The sequence below is a fragment of the Pogonomyrmex barbatus genome, unplaced genomic scaffold, assembly GCF_055798465.1.
Source record: "Pogonomyrmex barbatus isolate J1 unplaced genomic scaffold, ASM5579846v1 scaffold5, whole genome shotgun sequence".
Taxonomy (NCBI): Eukaryota; Metazoa; Arthropoda; class Insecta; order Hymenoptera; family Formicidae; genus Pogonomyrmex; species Pogonomyrmex barbatus.
The window spans coordinates 4281030-4295754 of record NW_028297149.1 but is presented as its reverse complement, the minus strand read 5'-3'; the positions used below and the strand labels follow the sequence as shown (position 1 = coordinate 4295754).

The 14725-nt window shown below is 34.9% G+C and overlaps 1 long non-coding RNA gene across 1 annotated transcript; it reads left to right on the top strand.

Annotated features, from left to right (window-relative positions):
* The first annotated feature begins 258 nt into the window (after window positions 1-258).
* Window positions 259-977, top strand: LOC148935368 (uncharacterized). The gene is made up of 2 exons (XR_016140345.1): window positions 259-391; window positions 693-977. It is a non-coding gene; the product is annotated as an uncharacterized LOC148935368 (long non-coding RNA).
* The last annotated feature ends 13748 nt before the right edge of the window (window positions 978-14725 follow it).

Here is a 14725-nt window from a genome sequence, read left to right as displayed (position 1 = left end):
AAAACTCGAAGCGAAAACATTTCAATTCCCGTGTATCAAGTATCAAGTGTATCATGTGCGAAAATAAAGTTCAGCCTTAAAACAGTTCCTTTGATTTCTTACTTCCTTCACATTACGTCGCAATTCGCACGTAACAGGGCGCGGAAAATCACTTCTCGTGGTGCGCTTAACGAAAGAGGATGTAGATCCGAGAACCGTCAATCTGCCGCGGAGAAGCGATTGTATCGTTGGTGAGCCGAATAAGAAGGGAGGGTGTGCGTCACGGCGGGGCCCGACCACGAACCAGTCGTGAAAACTCGCAATTATTTTGCGAAAAAATACCACCTCAGCCAGGAATCGAACCTGGATCTCCTGCTTACCGGGCAGGCATCTTATCCTTTCGACCACCGAGGCATGTGATGATATTTATCGCAAATAACGTGTTTAGAATAACACGTCAACAATACAATGACACATATATATATATTACAATATACATATATACATGTATTCTTTTTCGAATCCCCACGACCGGTACTCCAGAGAGATGATGGTCCCACCCCCTCGAATGCACTTCACCCCTTCGTGTCGAGACTGACGTTTCTTATGTGCACCATCTCGCAAGTAGGAGCGGTAGAATCTACTTCACTACTCCACTAAGAGCTACTTGGTACTCCAGAGAGATGATGGTCCTACTCTCTCGATGGATGCAGGTCGGACTGCAGCGGCGACACCCTCCAACGCCATTGGCAAATATACAAATAATCCTCCTGGAGCACGACAGGAGAGATTGCATCAAGCATGGCTCGAGCCCCCGGTGAGCCTTCGTCTTGTAAAGCCGTCACCTCTGTCGTATCGTGAACGGCGAGTGAGTTGTGCGAGCGTTGCGGGAATCGCGAATTACGTGAGTGAAAATTAGAGTGCGATGAAATAAATGCCGGTGCCTGTGACGATCGTGGCGATCACCCGTCTCGAAAGGAAGTTCGGATAGCGTCTCGCCCCCCCCAGCGCCCACGATAAGTCAACTTCGTTAAATTCCTTTTGCTGTTTCTGATATCGTTCGTGTACTGTATCTTTTCTTGTCGTTTACGCGAAATAATTGCTGGTTTGCTACGCCGCGATGCGAGGCAATGCTTAGCCGCGTTTGAAAGCCTATTAAGGATCGCTCGTTGCAATCGCATATGTAACGTTGTGTCGTTTAGTCTTGACATAACCGGGACTTACCAGAATATTCTGCACTTGTGACATTGTGATTATTTGCTGTCTTTGTCTTGTCGCGCTGTCTTGCTTTGGATCACGAGTCTGAATTGCCGCGTATTGTCGGTCGCGCGTATTGTCCGAGACAAAGATTGATGTGCGCTTATTACTGCTTTATTTGCTACATATAATTATTTGCATACTTAATATTTTATATTTTGTTGCCAGCCTCGCTGAAGACTTCAAGAGCTCGTTGTAGCGAATTTCGTATAAGAAAGTCGGTGTCGAGCTACTGCGAATATCGTTGCCGGAAATTTCTCGACATTACCGATTATCTTTGTATACTTCGCGCGATCTTCGAGTCAGCCGGGTATCACGTGATCGACGAGATAGAATTTGTATTTCGAACTTGCCACGAGGCTGTGCTGGGAATCTCGCGAATAAAATTGTTATTCGATAACCAACTGATGCTATGATTTGTTGGCCTCTCTCTCTTTCTAGATAAGCGCCTTAACCGTCGAACTACATCCTCTAATTATCGCTGAGCAGCCGTTCTGTCGCCGCGTATCGTGCCCCGGTCCGATGAAAATTTCACATTTTCGTGGCACGTACTGCGTGCCTGCGTTCAACAACTTTGAATTATTAATTTGCGAACCGAGGAGGATGCGGCTGCATTGTGCCGGTTTTTCGGCAAGTCGGAAAGCGCGGACGCGTGGCGTACTTGGGCCGCGCGGTCGCCGCTTGTGAGACCGGCGACCGACGAACTCAGGGTAGCGATCGCAAGTTATAAATTAATTCACTTACAATTAATTAAGTTAAGTTAAAAGTTATTAATTTTTTAACTTTATTAATTAATTTTTAACTAGTTATTATTAATTCTGTTAAAAATTAGTGTTATAATCGATTAGATTTTATTTAAAAAAATATATATATGTTATACTTCTTTTGAAAGACTACGAGTGGATCCTGCTCACTGCAATTAACATAACATCTTTGCTCGCAACATCGGGAATTCTACATGCGTTATACTGGTCTGCATTTGTGTCGGTAAATTCGTGATACATATGATGATCTCTGACCCATGTGGATATCACTCTGAAAAATAGAAATGTAAGCGATATCACAAAAAACAATATCATTGTGATACAAAATTTTACTATATGAAAAAATAAAATGTGTGATGTTGATCTTCGATTAATTCAGATATCATTTTGTCCGTTACTTTATGAGAGAAGTAATTATTTACTTGAAAAGCAGCAGTTTGATAAATCATAAGGATTAATCTCATAGGCCATTTTGTTTTGTAAGATCGATGGGACCATAATTTATGAGCATCTGCAGTGACACCTACAATTAAGGATGACAGTTGAAACTAAAAATTTTAAATGATATATAATTAATAAAGTTTGTTTAATAAAGTCTGTAAAATGTAATCTAGATTTATGAAAGAAAGTAAGTAAATAAGATACGCCATATAACTGACAAGTATTTAGCCTTGAAGAAACAAGGCAAGCCCATAAGTGCCGGCAAAATGAACATAGAAAAACATAACAACGTTCAAACAATTTTCCATTTGTAATCAGTATTGTCTTTTGTAGTACTTTATCCTTTATAGATTCTTCAAATTTTATAACAGAAATTCCTAATATGTTTAATAATAAACAATGAAGAGCAAGGGCATTAGGAGTCAAGTGAAAGAGCGCAAGTAAAAAGTCCATTGAATTATTTCTATATTTAAGGTTCTCTTAAATCCGTTTTGATCCTATATTTAAGGTTCTCTTAAATACGTTTTGATTCACTTTCAGATCATCTTCAATAGATACTGTCTCCATATTCTGAGTTACATAAGACGTGTTAGTTAATAACTTAACGGATTTGCACCGATAAACACGATAATGCAATACCTCGAGAGCTTCTGTCCCAAACAGTTCCACAGCTGATGTAGGAGACTCTGTACGATAAGATCATTTAAATAATTTCTGTTACATTTAAAACAATAGAGTTTTTTAAGAAGTGTCAAGCAATAAGATAAACGAGGAATCGTTAGAGATTCACCTCGATGATATTGTCAAATATCCCAATAAAACGCACACAGATGAAAATAAATAATGAATATTGCAAAAGCATGGTCAAAATTAAAAATGTTGTACAATAAATAAGATAAATTGTTAAATTCGGTTAACAAAAATGAAATAAAAAAGCACGTCTTAACTGTTTCGTGTTAAAAATTAAAATGTAAAAGACGGAAAATAGCAAAAGGATAGAAAGTCAAAAAATGTTATGAAAAGAAATACGGTCACATGTTTATATATATTGGTTATATTGTTTATAACAGGGGTGTACGTATGGCTCAGAAATTCTATGTCTATTTGCAAATTGATTTCATTTATTTGTTGTTTGATATGTAACATTTCAAAAATTAAATTAATCGCTTATTGTAATTCGTCTCAACATTCAGAATGGCCCAATCAAAATCGTCCCGTATGTACCCTGTGGTCCGTGATAACGGAATGTATGGAATAAAAAGTTCCGTCTTATGTGACTTCGATGTTCATTGATTCTCAATTTTAATTCTCTACTAGTCTGTCCCACATAGGATGCATCATAACTCGTGCTGTAGTTTGTAAATGACATTCTTTTTATCTAATAGTGGAAGGGGATCTTTTTGTATCCTAATACAAGTGTTTAGTTTATTGATGCTGTACATTGCCAATTTAGTTTCTGTATCTTTTAACATATTTTTAAATTTCTCAACATTCCTCACATAAGGCAGAATAAACCATAGGATTTTTTTATTATTAGCGATGCATGTTATGTTGTCATTATTGTGTTTTTTATTAACATTTAACAGTTATGAATTAAATTTTTTAATCTTCTATTGATTATTTCAAAAATAAAATGTAAAAATGCGTAATCATTTTGTAGAAGCGTTTTAATCATGAAATCAAAGTTCTTCTCGTGAAATTGTGAGAGATAAAAAATCCTGTCCATCATACTTATGACCGTACCTCTCTTCTGTGAGATGGGGTGCTGAGACATAAAATTTAAGTATCTACCAGAGAAAATTGGTTTGTGATACCAGTCAAATACAATTGTATTATTTTTAACAACAAGAGGTTTCGTATCCAGGAAATTGATCTGACTACCACAAATTTCCGAGGTAAATTGTAATCTCGAATGTATTGAATTAAACTTCAATAAGATGTCATTAACGTAATCATTTGTCCAAATATCATCCACATAGCTATAGTAAAATGATACACAGAAATCAAACGTCTCGAGCACTCCATTCTCTAAATCTTGCATGACTATATCCGTCACAATCGGAGAGAATGGTGAGCCCATGGGTATTCCGAAGTTCTATTTGTAAATCTGACTGTCAAAAATAAAAAAGGTGGATTCTAAAATTAACCGTACTGCCCCTAGAAACTCGTCCTTTGATATTTTACAGTCCTTGGAAATAAAAACTCTTTCTTTGTTAAACATTCAATAACCAAATCAATCGGAATATTGGTAAACAATGACACAACGTCTAATGACATTAATAAAAATTTGTCGTCAATCCGAATATTCGATAATTTTTTAACTAGTTCGAAGCTATTTTTTATGTAACTTTTACCAGTCGGAATTGATCTTATTCAAAAATGCAGCTAGATTGTAAAAAGACTATCAATCGATGAAACAATAATTCGGAAGGGACATTCAGGTTTATGAATCCTCGGCAATCCATAGACTCTAGGTAAAATATCGGCAATCCATAGACTCTAGGTAAAATACCGGCGCTACAAAATAGGTGTTTATATAATGTCGAAGATATTTTATTTTTGAAACAATCATAGAAGATTAAAAAATTTAATTCATAACTGTAATAAAAAAACATAATGACGACATAACATGCACCGCTAATAATAAAAAAATCCTATGATTTATTCTGCCTTATGTGAGGAATGTTGAGAAATTTAAAAATATGTTAAAAGCCACAGAAACTAAATTGACAATGTATAGCATCAATAAACTGAACAATTGTATTAAGGTACAAAAAAGATCCCCTTCCACTATTAAATAAAAAGAATATCATTTACAAACTACAGTGCACGAGTTATGATGCATCCTATGTGGGACAGACTAGTAAATAATTGAAGTTGAGAATCAATGAACATCGAAGTCACAAGATGGAATGCTTCCATATATTCAGTTATCACGGACCATAGGGTACATACAGGACACGATTTCAATTGGGCAACGTGAAAGTTCTGGATGTTGAGAGAAATTACAATAAGCGATTAATTCTTGAAATGTTACATATCAAACAACAAATGAATGGAATCAATTTGCAAATAGACACAGAATTTCTGAGCCATACACCTCTATTATAAACAATATAACCAATATATATAAACATGTGATCGTATTTCTTTTCATAACATTTTATGATTTTCCATCCACTTACTATTTTCGTCTTTTACATTTTAATTTTTAACACGAAACAGTTAAGATGTGCTTTTTTATTTTATTTTTGTTAACCGAATTTATTGTACAATATTTTTAATTTTGACCATGCTTTTGCAATATTCACTATTTCTTTTCATCTGTATGCGTTTTATTGGAATAATTGATGATATCATCGAGATGAGTTTCTAACGGCTTCTCGTCCATCTTATTGCTTGACACTTCTTAAAAAACTCTATTATTTTGAATGTCACAGAAATTATTCAAATGATCTTATCGTACAGTGTCTCCTATATCAGTTGTGGAACTGTTGGGACAGAAGTTCTCGAGGTATTGCATTATCGCGTTTATCGGTGCGAATCCGTTAAGTTAAGATGAAACTAACACGTCTCATGTAACAGAATATAGAGACAGTATTTACTGAAGATGATCCGAAAGTGAATCGAAACATATAGATTTAAGAGAATCTTAAATATAGAAGTAATTCAATGGACTTTTTACTTGCGCTTTTTCACTGCGCTTGACTCCTAATGCCCTTGCTCTTTATTGTTTATTCTCATATCGGAGGAGTCCTTACATTTTAATCTTTAAGTTAATATGTTTGATGTCATGTTGGATAACATGTAAAGGACTCCTCCGAAAAAATCTTAAAAATATCTTCAAAAAGTGCAGTCTCTTTCGTAAAAATTATATAGCAATGTTCTGCGATATTTTGCAATTATACCAACAATATGGTAATTAAAATTATAATTTTCTTATGATATTATTTTATTTCTGACGCTATGCAATCATTATTTTACGTGTTTTAGCATGTTATTTTTTAAAGATAATGTAATGTTCAACTATTTTCATAAATGTATATGTTATAAAATATTTTATATTTTATGTTAAAACATCTCAAAATTTTAAAAGTTAACAACAACATGATGAGGCCACTTAAAGAATACATATTTTCTTATTTAATTTGATTAATTTTTATATTTAATTGAAATATTGATTTTTGATATGTTGCATAACTAACTGGAATATGGATGTTATTACAGCTTTTATTTAAAAGAACGTTTTCTCTTTAATGCAATAGGGAAGATATATTTAATTAAAATATCTTTTATATCAATAACAGAAATATATCAATAACAGAATTAGTTTGTAAACAGTACAACAATTTTTGTAAATAGTAAAGAAAACCAATGGCAGCAATAACATACTATGATCCTATATATATATCTAATACCTTTTTAAAGCTCCTAAGTAGTCACCGCATATTGGATGACGTCATAGGCGAGAAATGACACAATAAAGTTTATGATAGTTTTGCAAATGAAAAGATACTTGACTAAAATAACACCTGATATGGCTTTAAGATACTTGTGAAAATGGGCAGTTGCTATCCTTTCCCTTCTTAATAGTCAATAGCTGTAAAAGGCACGTGAAATGAAACCTGTTCAGGTCAGAAAACATATGATTTGACAGCTGTTGAAAGAAGTGAAAAAAATGCTTTTACATATAATGTCCGACAATAATTTTAACTGTTGCATTTTTACGAATTTGGTAAGTACGAAACAAGTCATATCTGCACGATTCAGCATACAATAATGAAAATAGCCGTTATAAAAAATTTCGTTGTCCGCATGTCACTTGTATAAAGATGAGCAAGGACAAGGATAAGATGAACAAGGATGTATAAACTTCTATTTTTCACTGCGACGGTATGTCGCTATCGTCAATGCGAAGTCCTTCGCTGAGTACTCAGAGATCTTAAAAAAAAAAAGGGTGTTAAGGGACATACGTGCTCTACGAGCGGAGATATTGTTACACAAAGTCCGATTCGTAAATTTTTATTTTAAGAAACGTCGTCATTATTATTTGTATAAAAGATTTAATATCAATAACTGACGTCAAGTTATATCTTACTAAAAAAATTGCTATACTATAAGAAACATCTTATTCCACTAAAGTGATATGTATATAAAAAATTTTTATATAAAAACATTTGGCACTGTTCAGCCCTCTAAGTATAAAAAGAACATGAATAAATAAATAAATAAATAAATATATATTATATATAAAATTTCGACTGAATGAAAAAAATAAGATGTCATAAGAGTAAAAATATTTGTCAGCATATATATGAGCAAGTTATGCGTTTATGCGACTACAATTAAATATAGAATTTTAATTTTAATTTCTTGCGTTTATTGCAAATTGTAAATGTAATCAGGTTATACGGTTGTGCGAATTAAAATTAAGTATAGGATTTTAATTTTGTAACAGAGCATATGTAACGTTCCATTATTAAACGCTGCTAAACGCGCGCTATGCGGTCCACACCATCCGGGACCGCCCGAACATTCTCGAATACAATCGAACGTCACGCGCGCGCTGATGATCTGTCACGCACATGACAGATCAGCTGTTTTGCAGAACAGCTTAACAGATAGCATTTTGACATGCAGACAAAAATCGGATATATAAACCCGACAAATTCGGCAAAAAAAAACCAGTTCTATCCGATCATCCGATCCATTCCAATACACTAATTCCAATACATCGATCCAATCTGAAACGGCACAAGAGTTTTCTCGTTCTGAATACCGAGTCGAAAAGTTGGAGTGTTCTCGGATTTTTTCATCTACATTCGGAATACCGAGTTTTCGCTTCCTTCTATCCGAAAACTTATATAAAGAGTGTTCTCGGACTTTTCTTCATCGAGCGTATTCAGTACTCTCGTTTTGGGAGCATCCCGTTTGACCACATTAATATTGATCACAGTCCCAATTGATCATGTTGCGATTGGCCACCGTCCCGATTGACCACCATCCGGATAGACCACTTTTTCCTGATAGCACACATTATCTCAGTTAACAACAGTACATTGAATATGATCAATTTCAAAATAGCCAATCTGGACGGTGGCCAAACGGGACGGTGGTTAATCGGAACGGTGATCAAACGGGACGGTGATCAATCGGGACGGTGGTCAATTGCAACATGGTCAATATCAACGTGGCCAATCGTAACATGATCAATTGGGACTGTGATCAATATTAACGTCAAACGGGTGCCATTCCTCCCTTTTCCTTCCATACAAATAGTCGGAGTGTTCTCGGACTTTTCCCTCGATATACGCGTGTCAAGCGAAAACACGTGTCGCGAAAGCGTCTGTGGTTGCCTAGTAACCCGTGCGTTCGAACGTTTGGCACATGCGGGCCCGGTTGCCTAGCAACGCTGCGTATCCGACCCACGCGCTATTTCGCGAGTACACGCGTACGCATTTGATATCCGACCGCGCTACGAATATCACAAAATTATAACACACCACATACGCGCAGCGTCACGTTTCGAAAGACAAACATCTTTTGTTTAAGTTAGCTTCGAACATTTTGGTTAAATAAATTTATTTATTTATTTTTACTAATTGAACCCAAGTGTCTACGATTTTTTATCCGAACTCCGGCATCCGACGAGCATATCTGTCCGATCAATCCGCGTCCTCGCTTTCGCGTTTATTCCGACCGAGCAGGGACATACTGTTTACAGGGACTTACAATTTTAATTTCTCGCGTTTGTTGTGAATTGTAATTATTACATTAAACAATAAATATTGCCTTTATTTATAACATTGAGATAATTTCATCATTAGTTTTACATTTTCATTATTTTCCTTATTCGGTCGAGCAGCGCCAAGTGTTTTTACATAAAAATTTTTTATATATTATACATATCACTTGGGTTTAGTAAAATAGAATAAGATGTTTTTTATAACACGCAATTTTTATTGTAAGATATAAAAAGTCACACAGTACTGTTCTTGGTTGACTTGACATCCGAGACACTGTCGTGTCTTCTGACTTGACGCCAGTTATTAATATCAAATCTTTTATACAAATAATAATGACGACGTTTCTTAAAGTAAAAATTTATGAATCGCACTTTGTGTAGCAATATCTTCGCTGAATATGTATGTCCCTTTACTTAACACCCTTTTTTACTTTTTTTTAAAAAAATAATTTTGTAATAATATCATGCATTTTGTTAAGTATCTTTTTATGTTTGAAGAGCACGCTTATGCTAAACTGTTATATAACAAATATAATTGACATTTTTTTATATAACAAATATTTTTGTTAAATGATTTATTTATATAATGGCTTAATATACATGTTTAGTAACAATTTTTTGTAAAAATAATATATAAATGTCTTTAGCGCCTTTAGGCCATTTCTTTTTTATAACTTGTCATCATCAATTTCAATCGAAGTACTAAGAGCCGATTTCAATCCAAAATGTTCCTTCTCTACATATATTCGTATAATGACCCTTTTACAAGTTCCGTGATAAAAAATAGCATTTATAACTTTATATGCTTGTCCAGTAGCTTTAGTTGTCGGTAGAACACACAAGATAAATTTGTGTGATATCTTTACAAATTTACCATTTTGTAAAGAAAATGATTAAATAAATAAAATAATATAAAATATTTTAAATTTTATATTATGTCAAAATTAAATTAAACTTTATCGATATTTACAATTGCTTAAATAATTTTTTATTAAACTCTTATAAAATTTATGCTGTTAATGTTTCTTTTAATCAAGTCTTTTAATATCAAGTTTTTACACAAATAATAAGATAGCTTTTTTCTAATATAAAATTTTTTTATAAAATCTATTTTTGGTATAGAAATGTGAAATAATGGGAATTGTGTAAAACATATATGTACATTATTAATAATAATTTATTATTAATAATAATTGATAAAAGCAAAAGTTTATAAGATTATGATAATTATAATAAATCGTACTTTAGGCTTTAAATTATAAAACATCTTCGTGTTAATTAATATTTATGTAATATTTATGTATTATATTTATTAATGAATGCTGATAATATGTGGATAATCACAATAATTATATAATATTAAAGAAAATAAAGAAAGAAAGTAAAGTAAAGAAAATAAAATAAAAAAAGTAGTATACAATATTATTTTACAGATCAGATTTGATGACAATTACAAGTAGATTAATTGATCTTGATTTTGATTATAAATTAATCAAACCATATCTCTTGATTGATAGAAATGAACATTAAATATTATATGTCAACATTTTATTTTTCTATTATAGAATGCCAATTTCAGAAACGGTGTTCATAATGCTGCCAGCGCTGACAATCAATTTTCGAACATAGCCGAGCTAAGCTAGCCTCTCGCCCTAACAGAATCTGTAACCGTACATAGACGACGACGATAATAACGATAATGACGTTTCTGAATTATTAATTAAGCGCAAATGGCAAATGCTTTTATAACTTATATTACCAAAAAAATTGCGATTAATCTTACATTATTACAATACATCATGTAAATTTGATGCATTATTCTAACTTGAATAAATCTTTTAAAACAGCATTTGATTATAAGACAATTATCATTTTTTAGTTAATATTTTTTTATTACAAATGGAAATTTGTCAAAGTTTACATTATTGGCACATTATACTTATACTTCACTGCGTTCTTACGTAAGTAAAAATGGCGATTTTCGTAATAGCGTTGAATAATAGATATGATTTTTATTTTTGTTATGGAAAATAACAGAAATTTATTTGGAGAGTTTACGTCTTTATAGACGGTTTAATTTTTCACCATTTTTTGATTGGATTTTGGTTTGATTAGGGATATTAGTTTCAGCTAAAAGTTTCATTTCCAACCAGAATATCGAGCGCTCTCAGTAATCTCGAAAAGTCAGAGTATTCTTGGACTTTTCTTCATCTTCCTTTGGAAGGTACCGAGCATACGCAGTATTTTCGTTTTCCTTCCATACGAAAAGTCGAAGTGTTCTCGGACTTTTCTCTCGACATATGCGTATCAAGCGAAACATGTGTCGCGAAAACGTCTGTGGTTGCCTAGCAACGTACGGCGTATCCGACTACGCGCTATCTTGCGAGTATACGCGTATGCATTCGATATCCGATCGTGCTACGAATCTCACTAATTATAACGATCATATGCGAGCGGCGTCATGTTTTGAGCGATAACATCTCAGCATACGCTTTGTACAAACGAACAACTTCTAGGATTCTAAATAAATTATTTATTTATTTCTTATTAAATTAAACTCAAGCATCTGCCATACTTTTTACCTGAATCCCGGCATCCGACGAGCATGTCCGTCCGGTCCACGTCCCCGCTTCCGCACCGCTTATTCCGACTGAGCAGGGTAACCATTACAATTGATTATTTAATTATGATTGCGTAGTAATTCTTCTATTATACATTTTGAAAAGAAGTTATGTGTAAAATTACAACTATTATTGTGGAGACTCATGTAACAGTTTTACGCGCATTTTTAAATTTGCAAATAAACTTCTTGTTATAAGATTTGCTATAAGATTGTAGGATTACATTTACTATTGAATGTAAGTGTAAGTGTAGAAATGATATAATGTAACGTGAAATAATACGTTTACGTATAGAAATAATACTTTTTATAATTATATTATTATAATACAAATTAAAATTTTAAATTTATAATATAATATTCATTTCAAAAATATTTATTTTAATTTTCACATTTTTATTTATTAATAACTTTTTATTGTTATTGAATATAATTTGTCTTATTTTTGAATCATAGTTTATATGTCTCAACCATGCGTTACTTCCGCGGGTCGCTTCCCTGATTCACTTCCGCGCATTGCTTTTTTCTTTCTTCATTTATTGTTTTATTGCTAGGAGACCGCAATTATTTCTCAACTTCTTAACTATATTTTTCTTATTGAATTATTGATCGTGGTGTCATAGCATTGAACGGATGCTATTATGATATAACAATACCTCGAAATTTGTGTCCGGAAATACGAGATCGTATTGTTGGACAGGCTCAGGCGGATCAGTAGTAGAAATGGCTGTTGAAATTCTATGTTCTGAGAAGATTGTCCGACGATGGATATGACAATTTGCTGAAGGTTGTGATCATACTTTGCATGATTATCGTCAGCATAATCGTGGTCCTTGTAGGACCGGGCCAAACGAAGTTCAGGCTATCGCTGCAGTTGCTGATCAACCATTTGGTATCGTCCAAGAAATCATCAATGCAGCGAACATTCAAGTATCTGAAAGGACTGTTCAGCAATGTTTCAACGAAGCCAGGTATCACTGTCGACTAGCTTACAAAATTCTGACTCCTGTTCATCAGGAGCGTGTCGCGTTTGCCCTGGAAAACCTGGCGATGAGCCGTGAGATGGGAGACAACGATTTGAACCGATGAAAAAGTCTTCGTATCGTCTGTCGATCGTAAACCTCATGTATAGTGTCTAAGAGATCAACGGTTGCGTTCAATTATGTTGTATCTATCCACAGAAATAAAAGGATTTCTTGTGCAATGTGGGGTTGGATTTCTGGTATTGCAGTCGATGAACTGGTGTTGCAGTCGATGAACTGGTGGACATTCCCATACGCATGACTTCTGCGGAGTATATTTGCATATTGGAAGAAATCTTTCTTCCATCAGTACACGCAATCTACCCTGTAGAGGATATGCCAGTTATCCGACTAGGATAACTCCGGAATCCATACCTCGCGTGAAACACAAGTATTCGGAATCATCCGGAGATTCAATTAATGAATTGGCCTGCTGGTTCGCCAGATCTAAATTTGATCGAAAATGTGTGGGCACAAATGGTTCAACAATAGGAACCAAGAAGGGAGAAGACGGTAGCAGCGTTAGTCAATCACGCGAGAGAAATATAGGAAGAATTTTGGTTCCAATCAGATTTTCTCTCAAATTTAATTAATTTGATACCTAATCGACTCAATCAAATTGTTACATCTGAGGTTCTGAAGGAAAGGTAATACCTTCCGTCAGGAGGAGGAGAACTCGGGTGGACGCACGGAATCTTTTCTGTGTTCACCGACGTCGTGAGGTCGATCCGCGAGCCGAACGCGCGTTAAAGGGACAGGAATCGGGTCAGCGTCAGTGACGTCATAACTCTTACCTGCGCCAGCGCTATCGGTGGTCCGTTTTTTGGTCAGAGAACCGAATCTCTTTTACCAGGGATGGACCTCGTGCGATCCTCAGGGAGCCGTGAACAATTCGGGGTCAAGTTTTGGGTAAATAAATTGAGGCGGAATTCGAGTTAACTGATTTAATAATAATAAAGAAAAAAGAAATACAATATGTTAATTCGCAAATTTACTGTGTACATTTGACTGTATGAGTACAGGTTACAAAAAAAATTTTATACATAAATTTCGAAACAAAAAAAAACTGGTATTTATATACCCAATTGTTCCAATTGGGACAAAAAATTGGTGATCGCGAGCATGTCGATGGGATCGGGTTGCAGGTGTGGCGGGGGATTAGGGTGAGCGCTGCGGAAAGCCTTGACTGGAACGAGGTAGGGAAGAGAGTCAACGAGAAATGTACATAGGGATGGTATCGGTAATTTGGTATCTTGAGATTTGATCCCAAAACTGGCTGTCGGGTTTTCTTTTAATGAAAAAGGTGCCAGGAGGTGGATGGGTGGCAGAGCGGGGAAATTGACGGACGAGATCGAAAAACTTCTCCACGTCAAAGTTCTCTGGAGTACATTGTTTTTCAAAATCTGCTACGGAACCGAGGGCGGTGGCGTACTGTTGTGAGGTGATGTTAGCTAGTCTCGGTTCTACGTCTATTAACTGCTCCGCGAGTTCTTCGGCGTGTCCGGTTTCGCGACGAATCCGCTTATTTAACTTTTCCCGACAGTATCGCAATGCCCGTTTCGTTGGGTTGTTCGGGATGACTTTCGTTTGGTTCACTATGTAAATAAGAGTTAGATGAGAGAGAGTGTGAGGTGAGAGTGGTAAAAAAAAAAAAAAAAGAAATTGAGGAATCGTGATAAGGCAGCTTCATCGAATCAATCGGCGGCTTGCCAATTTGGAATGTTGGAGTGTTTTAATGAAACAAATATGTAGAGATCGCGAACCAAACAGCCAGTCTACCGCGGGAAAAAGTGACAAAGATGGACTTACTTTTGCTGTAGCGGCCGCTGGTGATGGACGAGAAGTGTGGTGGCTAGCTGGATCGTGGATCGAATCACACGAAAAATATAAGAATCGC